The 13,933-nt window shown below is 38.2% G+C and overlaps 1 protein-coding gene across 1 annotated transcript in view; it reads right to left on the bottom strand.

Annotated features, from left to right (window-relative positions):
* The window catches only part of ndst3 (N-deacetylase/N-sulfotransferase (heparan glucosaminyl) 3), a 165,599-nt gene that overhangs the window by 59,063 nt on the left and 92,603 nt on the right, over window positions 1-13,933 (bottom strand). The gene's annotated exons all lie outside the window — the stretch shown is intronic.

Here is a 13,933-nt window from a genome sequence, read left to right on the forward strand (position 1 = left end):
TTCACTGCATGAACAATCACATCTGTTTGGATTTTTCATTAAAAATCTATTTTTGTAATCAGTTATGGACAATGAAGTGTTTATGCTGAATTCATCAATTTATGCTTAGTGTTTATTGTTCAGTGTGTCTGATAATATTTTGTATTTGTAACATTGAAATTTGTCATTTTATTATTGACGGCAGTTTCCGAAGAGGCCAATTTCGATTAATTTCAACACTGTAAAAAATTCCTAACCTCCCCAACTCAAACTGTTCTAGTGACATGGTCACATCTAAATTTTATTTTAGCAATTTGCAGAATTTCACTTGGGCCAATTGAAAAAATTTGAGTTGGGGAGGTTAGATTTTTTTTTTAACAGTGAATCCATCATATTCTATTGTAGCACCTATTATTTTCAATGCAGCGACATATTTTAATGTCTCAAATATGTTGATTTATTAACATTCATTTAATGACAAAAAAAATGTGTAGAAAATAGTTGACCCTTGGTGGATTCATTGCAGTGTGGTGAAGAAGTAGTAGAAGAAAAGAAGAAAAAAATCCCCAGTTGTCTATACTTAAACCATAACATCATACTTCTCTTAGCATTTAATTCCAATCCCCAGTCTGGTCTCCATGAGTGGGATTTTCTGTTCTGCTTTTCGTAAATCAAAACGGTTTGAGGGTTTAACTCAAAATGAAACAGGACAGTGCTGACTTCTGCAGAAAATGCTAAAGGCAGTGTGGACCAAACTGTTCTGCAGAATTCCACAACTGACACGAAAAAGATTGATGTGTTTATAAATAGGATGAAGGGATGTGTAGATTTGGTTGATGATTATAGGTCATTTTACAATGGACAATATAACGAAGTGAGAACGATTGTATACTCATAAATAACATAAGAGCTCTTTAGAGACATGTTCAAACACGAGTGCTCAACCATTTAAAACACTGTGAGTGTGATTTGATTAACAAACCAACACTCGCTGCATGCAAACATATACACACAAAGTTAAACAGCTATTTAAAGCAGGAAGAGAGCTTCTGTTGGGTGGCCTGCAAGTCTGATGAGTTGATACAGACAGGAGCCAAAGAATATCTCTCTCTCTCTCTCTCTCTCTCTCTCTCTCTCAGATACTCTGAAGAGGCAGCATTAGTGTATGCCTCATTTGGGCCAAATGTGATGGTCTGGCAAGCGTTCAGCTCTCCTTCCTCTTGCTCTCCCACCACTCCTCTCCATTCCTGTTTCCCTCCCTGTCCATTCCTCCCCTTTCTCCCCTCTTCCTCCTTCCTTTCTGGAGCTAATGGGGCTGAAAGCTTCCAGCAGTTCTCTGCTAAAACATGCGTTTAATTTGATTATTTACTACCTATTGTTTTCTGCCCTATAGAGCCAGAAGAAAGTAAAAAGAGAGGTGTTTGCGAGGGAACGATGGGAATATGTGTGAAAATTGTAAGTGAGAGAGACTTTGTGTTTGAGAATGTGTGTGTGTGTGTGTGTGTGTGTGTGTGTGTGTGTGTGTGTGTGTGTGTGTGTGTGGGTGGGTAATTGTGTGTGTGATGAGTGTTGTGTGTGTGTGTGACAGGGGAAGCCCAGCTCGTATTTGTTATTCTAATTGAGGCTCCTCAGTTGTCTATGGATTCATTGTGTTGCACTCAAGTCAACCGTTTAGATTTAAACCGAATAGGACCAACACTTTATCTCATCAAAACCATCCCCCACATAAAGAAAATTAGGAAATAAAAAATTAGGAAACTCCCCCCTCAAACATTAACACATTTAATAAACTTCCTACTAATCTCTAAACTTAAAAAAATACATAGCCTACTGTATGTAAATGTATTGTTTTGTTGGTAAAAATGAATTTACTTATAATTATATAAGTATATATATTTTTTCCAGTGTGCTAAATTAATATACATAATTAAATCCAATAAACATGCATACAGGTAGTTGACAAATGACATGGACATTTTATATTTGTATTATATATAAAAAAATGTTTTGCATTCAGTAATACAGTATTCTAAATTATCCTACGGTGTCAAAGATCATCTAGGGATACCATCAAGAGTTATTGGATATCTGTGACATACGGTGTGGAACATTTAAAAGTACAAAAATATGTAGAGTTTAAAAAACTGCAAAAATGAAAATAAAATTTGAAAAATCATGTTTATACGTTTTTTAATGGAGTCACATCACAAAGCAAATTTACATAATTGGTCCAAAACAGTGCCAAAATGTATATATTATACTTATTCATTTTAATAAAATTATTTAAAATGAAGGAATATTAACTTGGACAGTCACACCAGTGCACAAAGATCATCATTAGAATTACAATTGAATATACAATATAATACTCTAAAAGGACAATAGTTGTCTAACGTGCATGAAGACGAAGGAGAGCTCAAATATAGGGTTTAATATTATCCACAGGTAAATCCAAGAGAACAAAGCAACACAGCATAACATACACCGGACACTGAACTGTAACAGAACCGAACATAGCCTATATACAGGTGATAAGATTGATACAGTGATGATGATGATGATTGATGAGTGCATAGCTGAACATAATTATTGTCCGTGAAAACAAATGAATGATTAAGGTAGACGACAACGAAACAAAAACGTGTTTGTGACACTATAGCTGAGCACCATAATGTTGTGTTTTGGATACTTGTTCTCAAATGATGAACCAAATAACTGAATCGGCAAAACAACTTGATCAAGCAGAAAGCCTTGGTGAACCAGCTAGACCAGCACCAAACCAGAACTATACTGCATAAACTAGAATGTAAATCCATGCTGCCGTCAGCTGATTTTTCAACAGGGAAATGTCTCTGTAATTTTTCACTAGTAAGCTGTCCTGCCAATTAAAGTTGGGGAGGGGTGCATTTTCCTATTGGGGGAGGGTGCTCACTAAGGTCCTCTACTCATTAGGCCCTATGCTGAGGTGGCCCACCAATAAAATGCCTTGCTTATAAAAACAACAAAATGTGTATAATAAAATAATGTTTTCAGATATATTCAAATAAGTACTTTTCTGACCTTACGGGCAAATATTATTATTTTTTTGTAATACAATTTATAGTTTATTCTTTCAATATTTTCCAGTGGGGTAAGAAACCATATTTACTAGAGATATATTATATAAAAACAAGTCTTATTATTCAATTGTTTCTCAGGTAAATTTATGGTTTCAAGGATGTTAAGAATTTTTTTTGTTGCTGGAAAGCAACACAAAATATTACGATTTTTTCCCCCCGTCCTGATAACCTCCATATGAAATGATGCAGATAATAAGGTGCTTCATTTTTATGCATACCAACAATAATGTGAAAGTGTCACATTTTAGTCTCACGTTTTATGACAAGTATATTGTAGCCCTCTTTTCCAGTCTCTGTTTCACTGACACACTCACTCACTCACTCAAGCACGTCGCCACTGTGTGATCTTGCTATCAAGGCTTCAAAACCCCCTGCTTGCTGTCAGGGTATTGCTGTTGATTCATGTCTTTCTTCCTATTTTACACCATCAAAAAAAACACACACGCACATACATACACACTACTCTGAATGAAGGCTTAACACTCTATGCTGTAATTGAGGCCATGAGATATAGAGCTCTCTAACACTGAGATAAATTCCTTGTCATCCCCTACCTGCGCTTTGATTGGTGAAGAGATAGCACCACTATGACAGCCAACAACTATACTTCAAGCAGCCTGTCACCAGACACACATTTTCCATCAGCAAATCAGCCAGGCTTATCTGTGAAACGTTCTCTTAACGTTTTTGAGTGTTCTTCAGGCATCCTTGACAAGCACTTTAAATGGTTCTTTAATAGATGTAGATTAACCTAGCTTAAAACCAGATAGTCTTTTTTTTTGTTGTTGGTGGAAATTTTAAAAGGGAGATGGAAAAAAGAAGAAGAGGAAATCTTTCTGATGTTAAAATATTTTGTGTAATCCCAGCTTGATGTGCAAAGACGAGTGAGCCATTCGGACGCATTTCCTGATAAGCGAAAACACGGTTCCACTTTCAAAACATTTGTACAACCAGTAACACCTAAATTGAAATGAAAATTCTCAAAACCTGGCTATTAAAAAATAAAATGATATAATGTGGCTTTTGCATGGGAAAGAACATTTGGTGGTTTACTGGCCATTCGACTTTAAATCAACTTTTTATGTCATTTCATGTGTAAATATCTTGTGAATGCTTGTTCATTGATTTCCGCCATTGCCATCCACCATTAACTTCCATTGAGAATGCTAACAGATAGATCCAGCAGGTACATTGGTATTTAGGAAGCATGTTAGGAAACAGTCATTATGTTTTTAGTTCTCTTTGGTGCAGCAGAAATTTTCATTTTTTTCTCCAGAAATTTACGTTTCATTGTTAAGACATAGTTATGGATGCAGAGTTTGAACTGGTTATGCCTGAGACTAACAGACCATGGTTTCCCCCAGCATTACCCATCACTAAGAACGTCAAACCAATGCAAATGAAACGCATAGGATTATGTATGTACTGTGTAGCATGTCTGAATTGCATAGCTATTTTTAACTAAGACTTCTATACTTCAGATCAGTTTAATTGGAAGCGAAGGTTGTATTAAAACTTCACGATGTATAATCTTAGTGTCAGGTAGGATTTAGAGATGTAAAGATGCTGTGAGCTGCGTGTTTTTGCACCAATAGAAAAAGGGCTGAAATATTTGATCAAACAGAATCTAGCGGAGTAGAAGTGAAAGTGTTCACTTCAAGACTACTTGAATATACATTTTTGAAAACATTTTTGAAAAACTAGTTTCGAACATTCAAGACAAAGTGCATTTCCATTTCAGTTTTGACAGCCAACATGTTTATACTTTCCATTTCTGCCTGAGTTAGTCAGACAGGAAGTCACATTTTATCTTCAAAAGAAGATGCGTTATATCCTTAATAATTTATGCATGCATCCATCTCCAAATTATACTGAATATGGCAATACTTCAATAATCAGCCCTCAAAAGCTGTGCTGCCTGCTTAGAGTACTCGTAATCAATCACATTGTACATCTTATTTTACAAACCTGCCTTCAGAGCAAATAGACACACACGCACACACACATTTTCAGTTGATCAATGTCTAAATGACTCCTGAAATGACTTTCTTTATTGATCAGTTTCAGTCTAACTGAATCAAAGTAACCACAATTGCGCATTTCCTCCAAGTAACGGAAAAGAATGAACAAAGCACATTAGTGTCACCTGTAATAACCTTTTGTGTAAAGAAAATTTCAGTTTTAACTTCTGATATATTACAAAAGTGTTCATCAATGATTTTAGTGAGACATTTCAATATTGCATCATGTTTCTTAAAAGCAAAAAGATTCAGATTCACCTCATTACTTTTCAGTTGGTGAGGATGTATGTTTTCAGTAGTTTCGTAGTGGTGTAAGGAGCCTTACACACACACGCACGCACGCACACTCGACGCACGCACATCCAGTTTTACATTCTTGGTTTTAAGCACCCTTTTTGTAACTGGTAAATGTTAGTGTCATTGTTTAAGAGAAACATCCATTCACAACATTACTTAATTTGTTAATCTTGACATTCAGCGTTTCATGTTCCAAATCAATTCTATATGTATTATACACATATATATGACACATATATACACATATGATTGAGTCATGACACTCGCACTCAGCATTTGCTCACTCTGCACATGCGAATTAGCTAGACCAACCTGAAATATACAGCTTTTTAATGTTCTTTGAAGGTTAGATGTTATTGCAGAGTTTAAAATGTTATCTTCAAAAACAATGTTTCATAACAAATGCTACAGGGAAAAAAAAGTTAACATGGCCTAAGGATGGTAATGAGGAGCCATCAATGGTCTTGCCTTATATCCTTATTGTAACAAATGGTATAGTAAAACAATTACAAGAACTATGTTACTGTTACATTGTCACAGTTGTGTAATGTCACTAGTCACATGTCGGTCTTGTTCTGTTTTCCCGCTCCTCGTTATCAGATCAGTTATATCACCTGTGTCCTGTAAATTATCATCATCTGTCTCACCTGTTTCTGTTCATCAGTGTTTGTATTTAGTTCCCTTCAGTTCAGTCAATCTTGGTCCGTTCTTGTCTATGTTAAGTGGTTTTGGGTGTGCATGTAATCCTGCCTGTCTGTACCTGAGGAATTATCTTTTGTGGATAAAAGTTATATTGGAATCTTCTGCTTTCATCATCTTTTTCATCATCTTACATCAAAACCCTGACATGCATAAGGCCAATTAAAAGCTAGAATCAAGATTAAAGTATATGGACCTTCTTGAATTACTGACTAAAAAATTGTTTATCCCATGTCTAAAATGCGTTCTGCTATAAATGGATATTAGGAAAACCCTAACCTGGCTTTCAGCTATTCCAAGAGATGACAGGAAATTAACGTTTTCAGTTTAAGAACATTTTAAGTAAAGTTTGACCTATATACCATGGCACTTTGATTTAGAAAATTCTGCTAAACTGTTAAGGTTTTTGGTGCTATAAAATACATCACAAAAAGTATCCTATGTTAACTATGCTATTACGTTATTGCAGTTATGTTATCAACCAAATTTGCATGTGTGGATGAAACCACAAAAGACCATTTTGCACACAAAAAAACACAACAACAAACACATAAATCTTATGAGGGTGCATGCCCTGGGACCCAACTAAACGGTTCACACTTTAACCACTCCAATGTTCAAACCAAACCTACGCCCTTGACTCCAAACCCACAATACTTTTTTGACAATAATGACAATTTTCATTTTGGGGTGAACTAACACTAAGAATGTTTGAGAATGCAGATTTTTTTTATAGGATTAGATTTGTTGTGGAACATTTTAATTTAGCTGATTTCTTTATATTCTTTCTTCGTTTCTTTTATATATTTTTGTCTTTTTATGCCAAGTTAACAGCAAAATAGGATTCTCCCCAATGCAATATTGAAAGGAGATCAATCAACGGCTTCAAATTTATGTCTGTGTGGTCTACTGAGGTTAAATCTGATTACAATTGGTCATTAAATGAAATGAGATGTTTGTCTTATCATACTCAGTGATTTAAATGTCACTTTTGCTATTTAGGCTATGACTAAATATTTGTTGAGTATGCTGTTTTTTTATATCTGGATGTTGTGTGTGTGTTTATTCAGAGGAATTGTTGGCATTAATCCAGAAACTGGATTAAAGACAAGAAAACAATGCAAAGAATAAACCGACATACTGTATGCTCTCTGTTTTGACAGCTGATGGACTTTAAATGGCTTGCTGTTTAAAAAAGAAAAGAAAAAGAAAAGGACTCCAACAAGGTAGACAAACAGCTCTGACCAATATTTAAAGTTTATGTTTAATTATCAAGAATGTAATGGAATGTATTCATATATAATGTATTGGCAATTTAAAGTTCTGAACATTTCTTTTGTGTTTGTTTCAAGTTCAAGATTATGACTGAAGTTCAGTACTGTAAGGACCACTATCGTCAAATACGTTTGACAATTAGCATACAGTTAGGATTGGCGGTATGGTTCTGTTCTGGGCAAGAACTCCCTGTGCATCCATGCAGCCTAGCATGGATAATAGCAGGGGGAGCAGCAATAACCCCCCTTAGGGTAAACAGAACAGAACCAACATGAATGTATTGCAGATATCATTAATTAATTTTAATTAACAAGATAATTAGAGAATTTTAGTCTGATTCAGGGGTAATGCCAAATCCTGACTGACGAGAGGAGGAGCTGGGGATGGAGGAGGGTAATTCTCCTGAGAAACGCGATAGCTGCTGATAACACTGAAGGAGCTTTTATACAGTGATAGGCGTCGTATTCCTATAGGTAGACGTGGAGCAGCTGATTGTCAAATATAGAAAATACGATTGACAATTAGCATACAGTTAGGATTGGCGGTATGGTTCTGTTTGGAGCAAGAACTCCCTGTGCATCCATGCAGCCTAGCATGGATAAAAGCAGAGAGAGCAGCAATAACACCCCAAAACAAAACCACATGCCAATATCCCCCAACACAAACAGCAAAATTCTGGATGTCTTTTACACACTACGCCCAACACGACTGATGCTGATTGGTTAATACATCCTGATGTTAGTCGCATATATACTGTATATAGGTTAGTGGCACTATAGATCAAATCTAATGGGGGAAGCATCACCCCAAGCTGGAGCAAGTAAGGACACTAGCCAATTTAACAGTGTATGGGATCTATTGGGGGAAGCTTACACCCCTAGCGCCAGCAAAATCTGATACAACAAGCATGTTGTATAAATCGCGGAACTATTTCTAGTTTGGCAGGGGAAGCATACACCCTACAGCAATAGCTCCGACTAGCGGCTCTGATACAACAAGCATTTTGTATGATCACATAATTATTGCTAAAACTAGTGTAGTTTGGCAGGGGACGCATACACCCTACAGCAATAGCTCCGACTAACGGCACTGATACAACAAGCATTTTGCATGATCACATAATTATTGCTAAAACTAGTGTAGTTTGGCAGGGGAAGATACACACTACATATATTCAATAACATTTACATTGCATTGCAAATGGTGGATGCTGCACATTGGTGGTGGTTGAGGAGATTACCCCTTCCATATGTAAAGCGCTTTGAGTGCCCAGAAAAGTGTTATATAAATGTAACAAATTATTTTTATTATTATTAGCAACCAGTACAGTACTGATAGCAATGTTGCTGAAACAACGACAAGCATTTTGCTGATACCTAGATAAGCTTAGCACAGCATGTGACAATGGCCCTCATTTATGAAAAGTGCGTACACCAAATTTCCAGCGTACACCTGGCGTACACCCAAAACTACGGTGACTTTGCGATTTATCAATATGGACGTTGGCGTACAGCACGCTCAAATCCTACGCCAGCTCAGGAGGTGGCGTACATGTACGCACGTTTTGAGTTAGTGCTGAAATGCGCATCTAAAAACAATTCCTAACACCACAAAACGCACGGACAAACTAAAGATATGATATATTATGACCCAGTGTAAAAAAACAACAACATAGAAATTATAAACTTCAGTGTTTATTTTTGTGAGTTAAGCCCGGCAGGTGCACACGGACTGGGTTCAGTAATAAAAGGCTTTCAATGACCAAAAAATTATTCAGACTGACAAAATAATTAAAAATATATATATATATATATATATATATATATATATATAAATATAGCTGCAAGCAGCGATTACGGGCCCAAGCCGGTGGCACCGCCACCCCGGTGCCTTTAGTTGCACTAAAGGCACCGAGGTGGCGGTGCCACCGGCTTGGGCCCTCCATCGCTGCTTGCAGCTATATTTATATATATATATATATATATATATATATATATATATATATATATATATATATATATATATATAAACCGCCACCCCGGTGCCTTTAGGGTTCCTGTGCACGACGGGCAATAACGTAACTCTGCTTTGACTGTCGAGAAAAAGTCTGCTTTAGAGCTTGCATCAGTGTGGGTTCTGCAAAAGTGCACATCGAGGGCACATATCAACCACAAAGTATGCGTGAGCACCCTTCAGAAACCTAAAATGAAAAATTAGACACCCTACAGTCTCATGGACTTAACGGACACATGAAATCAGCAGCCATTGTAAGTACACAACACCGAAAATTCCTATGAAGTGTGGTATATATATTAATTGAAATTACTGTACTTTAAAACACTTGTTTAAAAGAAAAAACACATGTATACTAGTATAAAACACTAGATGGCACAATATACCTATTTTTAATAGAGTCTTTCTGCCCCCCTCCCCACACACACAGAGACAGGGGGGCTGTCTGTGTGTGTGCCCTCCTTCCCCTCCCCACACAGACACACACGAGGGGGGGGGGGGGGGGCACACACATGCACACACACACACGCACACACACACACACACACACACACACACACAGAATGGCAGGGGGAACTCTGTCAGAGAGAGACAAAACCACATTCAAACCAAAATATCTGACTTCCTGTTGGTCGGAGCTAATGACTGTAAATGAGAAAGTTGTCCGGCTCGATGTGCACAAAATACATACCGAGTTTTGTGACTGTAGGTAAAAATACCCCCCCCCCCACTTTAGTCAAAAGCATCTTGAAAGTAACACACTTCCTGCTGCCAGTTGGTGGCGCTATAACTTTGACTCACATTAGTTACATCCATGTGATCGGCCTCTTACAAAAAACACACTACTGAAGTTTCATCAAGATCAGTTAATGTATGAAGACGTTATAACACATCGTGTTTCTCTTTTCTCGCCATAAATTCGTTTCCTCGCCACGGCCAAACCGTTCGAGATATCAAAAATCCGTCCGCAATTTAGCATCCTCCATGTCTTGACTTCATGTTGACTGAGATTGGTGGCGATCAAAATTATTTTCTAGGAGGAGTATATAAAATTCCAGGGGGATTCGTTTTTAAACAACCCATAATAGCCGACTTCCTGTTGGACTGGCGTAAAACTTAGAGCACGAAAGTTGTTCGGCCCAATTAAATCTATATGTGTACCGAGTTTCATATTATTACATGCAAACGTGTTTGATATATGGACCAAGTTTTCTGACCACGTTCAAGGGGGCGCTGTTGAGCTCCCCTGCCACGCCCGGGTACCAGCTTCAGGCCGGCCCTGATGGCCGCAGGTTCTGACCTGTGTGCAAAGTTTCAAGAGTTTTCGAGCACGTTAAGGGCCCCAAAAGTGCCCGAGAAGTACCACACAGCAGAGAAAGGGTTAAAATAAAGCCCCCCTCCTCTCTCACACACACAGACACTGAGAGAGACTGGCAAAATTCCCATCAAATCACATTCAAACCAAAATATCTGACTTCCTGTTGGTCGGAGCTAATGACTGTAAATTAGAAAGTTGTCCGGCTCGGGGAGATAAATATAAATACCGATTTTTGTTACTGTAGGTAAAACTAATACCCCATTTTTGACTAAAGGTGGCGCTACTGAGCCCCTTACCACGCCCGTTTCTGAAACTTTGCACAAGTGTACTAGGCAATAAATGTAAATTGTCTGTCGAGTTTCATGCAATTTCAAGTATGCTAAGAGTCTCAAAAACTTTAAAAAAGAATATTAAAGTTTGATGCGTTGCCATGGCAACAGTATTTAAGATATCAATAATCCTTTCACAGGTCTACATCTGCCGTGTGTTTACATTATACAGATGAAGTTTGAAGCAAATCGGTAAAAATAAGAGGGTGATTTCAAAGCATTTTGAAAGTGACACACTTCCTGCTGCCAGTTGGTGGCGCTATAACTTTGACTCAAAATAGTCACATCCATGTGATCGGCCTCTTACAGCGAACACACTGCTGAAGTTTCATCAAGATCAGTTAATGTATGAGGATGTTATAACACACTTCCTGTTTCCAATATTCGCCATAAATTCGTTTCCTCGCCACGGCCAAACCGTTCGAGATATCAAAAATCCCCTCGCAATTTATCATCCTCCATGTCTTGGCTTCATGCACACCGAGTTTCGTGGTCATCGGATGAATTCTCTGGGAGAAGTGTTTCAAATGCCAGAACATGCGTTTCCATACAGCCCATAATAGCCGACTTCCTGTTAGACTGGCGTAAAACTTAGAGCACGAAAGTTGTTCGGCCCGATGAGATCTATATGTGTACCGAGTTTCATATTATTACATGCAAGCGTGTTTGATATATGGACATGTTTTTGAATCCCATTCCAGGGGGCGCTGCCGAGCCCCCCTGCCACGCCCGGGTACCAGCTTAAGCGCGGCTCTGATGGCCGCAGGTTCTGACATTTGTGCAAAGTTTCAAGAGTTTTTGAGCACGTTAAGGCCCCCAAAAGTGCCCAAAAGGTAGTAAAATAATAATAATAATAAAGAAGAAGAATAATAAATAATAATCCTAAGAAAAACAATAGGGCTTTCGCCCTTTCAGGGCTTGGGCCCTAATGACATTCTTCTTCTTTTAAATAATAATAATAATAATATAAATAATAATAATAACAAAGACATTCTTCTTCTAAATAATAAGCGTCATTAATAATCTAAATCATAATACTAATAAGAAGAATATTACAAATTGTCATGCAATTATTCACATCATCATCACTTGTACACTCCATTACATGTGACATCATGCGAAATTCAACGCTAATAGTTTCAAAACACGTGCTGTAAAATAATGCATTGTGATAGGTAATTTGCTCAACCAACCAGCGATTTAAACTGGATTTCCCCCGGAGAAGTTTCTCCTCTTTGCCGTCTTCCGTGTGTCCATGGCTTAAAATGAGGGCGTGGGGGAGGCGGAGACGTGAATTTATATGGCCGTGTTAATCTAATGACGATCGTTTTCAGCCGCGGCATTTATCAAGAGGCAGTATTGCGTACACCTGAATTTCAAAGGTACGCACAGCTTCATAAATCAGGCGGTGAGAGGAGTGTAAGCATAATCTTACGCCAACATATACGCCCGTTTCGACGCAAGATTGATAAATGAGGGCCAATGGCACCAGATATAGGCCTAGGCCTAAAACACAGCCATGTTCCAAATAACGACTGGGCTAAACAACCATGTTTCCAATAGCAACTAACAGCTTTTAGAGCAGTGGTTTTTTGGACACGCCCCCCTTTAAAAAAAATCGGAGCATGTTTCCAATAGCAACCAGATAGCCTTAAAGCTACACTGTGTAACTTTTTTAGTTTATTCTTAGCTAAAAACACTTAGTTCTTTCAAAAATATATGTGCTCATTAATGTATATTTACTTCGTTCAAGTAATAAAGTATTCTCCTGAGTGTATAATATGCCATTGAAAATACATACGGGTGAGGGGTTCGAATGTCGGTCACTATGTTGCCCCTCCATCTTGAAAGTACATTAGCCAAAGAGGGACATACCCGTTAATTCAAGCTTCGCCTTTCGCGTCTCCGCAATTCGCCTTTGGCTAAGCCACGCCCTAGAATGTAGATTGACCAATCACAGTGCAGCCAAGAACGAACTCCCACAGAGGGTCCGACACTTTTTCACGGCGCTCCATTGACTTCAACGCAGGCGGCTCATATTTTTAGTCTCGGCAGGCTATTACGTCGTCGTTTTATTAAAAATATGGTTAACCGTTGTGCCTGGGGCATTTGTAACACAGATACGCGTTTCCCAGAGAGGTTGGAGGGGGGTGTCTGTTTTTTCCCCTTCCCAAAACCGAAGTTAAATACTGACAAGTGTCGTCTTTGGAATAAACTGTGTGGACGTCCTCAGTCAGCGAAACCCCTCAAGATCAACAACACACTTTTGTCTCTAAGATACATTTAGCTTTTAACCTTACTGTGAAGTTATACTAGTTAGACAGTTTTATGCTGGTTTATGTTATGATTTCGGTTCTCTACCCTAATTGTTGATACGCTAGCACACGCTGCTAATAAATACAACTTTATACTCGCGTAGTCCGTTTGCTTTGTAAATAATAACGATTATAGAAGTGAATAGAGACCTACCCAGCTCTGCATGAACAGTGTTTCTCCTGATATTGTTAGTCCCAGCCTCCGTCTCCATTAGGATATGCGGAGGTCCATTTTTTGACTGTGACCGTTATGCTTTTGCCTCTATTTGGATGCCTTGTTGTTGCTTGCATTTCACCGGTATGTCTTGAATATAGCCTTTGAACGCATACTGCACCCCCTTTTGCCTACTTCTATCGGACACTTTATTTGCTGCTTTATAAAAGTTTGATAAAATTTCAGCAGGAAGAGTCGTCACAGCATAAGCCATGTTGATACCAAACCAGAGCCCAGATGAAGTTGTCGGAGGTAGCAACAGTAACTAAGGGGGGCGGGGCTTAGCCAAAGGTGAATTCACTGGCACCAGCCCTGTTTTTATTTTTTCCTTTCCCTCTACCTCTACCTCTCCCT

Source organism: Phoxinus phoxinus, assembly GCF_949152265.1.
Source record: "Phoxinus phoxinus genome assembly, chromosome: 6".
NCBI lineage: Eukaryota > Metazoa > Chordata > Actinopteri > Cypriniformes > Leuciscidae > Phoxinus > Phoxinus phoxinus.